Source organism: Lepidothrix coronata, unplaced genomic scaffold (genome assembly GCF_001604755.1).
Source record: "Lepidothrix coronata isolate B3197 unplaced genomic scaffold, Lepidothrix_coronata-1.0 Scaffold0, whole genome shotgun sequence".
In the NCBI taxonomy this organism is placed as follows: domain Eukaryota; kingdom Metazoa; phylum Chordata; class Aves; order Passeriformes; family Pipridae; genus Lepidothrix; species Lepidothrix coronata.
The window spans coordinates 17,843,203-17,845,238 of record NW_016690180.1 but is presented as its reverse complement, the minus strand read 5'-3'; the positions used below and the strand labels follow the sequence as shown (position 1 = coordinate 17,845,238).

General features: G+C 36.3%; 1 non-coding gene across 1 annotated transcript; it reads left to right on the top strand.

The window, feature by feature from the left end:
* The first annotated feature begins 367 nt into the window (after positions 1 to 367).
* TRNAV-CAC lies at positions 368 to 439 on the top strand. The gene has a single exon. It is a non-coding gene; the product is annotated as a tRNA-Val (tRNA).
* The last annotated feature ends 1,597 nt before the right edge of the window (positions 440 to 2,036 follow it).

The window sequence follows — 2,036 nt, the reverse complement described above, 5'->3', positions numbered from 1 at the left end:
AATTTTTATCTTAAATTTTCAGAACTACAGTATTAGCAAATAATAAATATGAAATCAGTTATTACCAAACAGATGAGAATTTTATGGAAGTACCATGATTGACCAGATAAATAGCGTTGCAACTATATGGCAATCAAATTTAGTAAGAACATTATATGCATACGTATCAATAAAACAAAAAAATTTAATATTTTGGAAATAAAGACACAAAAGATTGTGCTATTCCATTAATACCTATCAAGACTTCTGTCTTGAATGACAGTGGTACCTGAGGTTCAGTGTTAGAAAGAGATACAGGGGAAGTTGGGGAAAAGGAGAAAGTGTGAGGCAGAGGGTTAAGGTCGCTGTATATGCGAAAACAGGGGGGCCCCTGGTGGTCTAGTGGTTAGGATGTGGCGCTCACAATACCACGGTCTGGGTTCAATTCCCAGTCAGGGGACTCCTCCGGGCAGATGGAGCTCGTCAGCCCTGTGTGGCAATCCATCTAAGAGAAGGTCACTCTAAACAAACCTACGTCCTGAGGACCTCGCTGCCACTGTCCAAGCTTGCTCGGCCCCGGCAGATGAACCTCAGGATTAAAGGGTGGGCTCAGTTCAGCGCACGCTGTGTCTCACTTAAAAAATCCACTGCGCAGGCTCGAAGGGTAAAGACCTTTCCCAAATCTTCGCTCGCGAAGACTGGCCATGATATGCAAAAACAATACATTTAAAAATTGCAAGATATACTACAAATCTTCTTCCCCCATTATGATTAGGCCTGAAGAATATTACTAACTACGGAGCAAATGAGCAGCCCATCTGGATGTAATAGCAAAAATATGATGCATTATGGAAGTGTGATGCAAGCTGTAGGTACTGTAGCAATCTTTTTTTTTTTTTCTTTAGGCAGATGGCAAAAAAAAAATTCTAGTGAAATGAGCTATTAGTTCCTTTGGTACTAGACTCCAACCAAGACATAACAAGTCTGGATTCTTAATTAGATTAACCTACAGAATCCTTAGACTAATAATTACTGTTTTATTTCCATCTCTCAGAGGCAAATTACTTTCAGGAGCTTTGAAGAGTATGATCCTATTAATCCAACAGTCAGTAGCTTTTTTAATATTGAAGAAAATAAATTTCAGTTATTTTAATAACTAGTTAAGAACTGGATGGGGACATAGGTAGAGAAAACTATTCAAATTGAAAACATGTACTGCCTTTGATAAAAAGAGTATTAATAGTAGGCGTTATTACCACATGAATTTTGAAAGGACTATATGCAAGGGGTTTATTCTTAAAGTTTGATATTATGCATTCTTACTGGCTAACATTACTTTGAAAATATATAAAAAAAAGAAGCTACACTCTACAGATAAAGATAGCAGTCAATTTCAAATGTATTATAAAATTTTTGAAAAATAGCTTTTGTAAGCCTTACGAAAATTAATCCAAGTTTCATCAACCAAGGAGTCAAAATCTTGTAAGCTTAAATAAAATAGGTGAGCCTTTTTGTTCACTGAGAAGACAGCATGAGTGAAGACCTGGATCACAACAGAACCACTTAGCCCAATGCGATCATCCTGATTTCTGTTTGCTACTTTTTAAAAAAAAACTCTTAAGGTGACTCCGAATGTTTCTAGATTCTTGTACAAAGATACCTCTTTTTGGGAAGCTGTCCCAGAATTCCACACATTTATATAAAAACTTTCAAGGTCATAAGAAGTCATATTCATATTTTCTCCCTTACTATGATTATTTTTGGATAATTATATTCTGGCAGAAATTTTTACAAGGTTTAACAAGGACATTAGCCTTTTGGCGAAGAGTATGGCTCCAAGACCTGAAGATTCTGGATCCATCTGCATCAGAATCACTCAGCTGACCACTGAGAAGCATCACTGAAGGTATTAAGTAATCAGGAACTGCATCCTTCCAGAGCTTAGAAAGAAAAAAAAAGATAAAAGTAGATGTTATATAACTAGGAAGTAAGGTAAATTTATAGCTTCTCTTCTGATCTTCTTTTGCTATTATCAGGGTGACTTTCTTCAAAGGTAA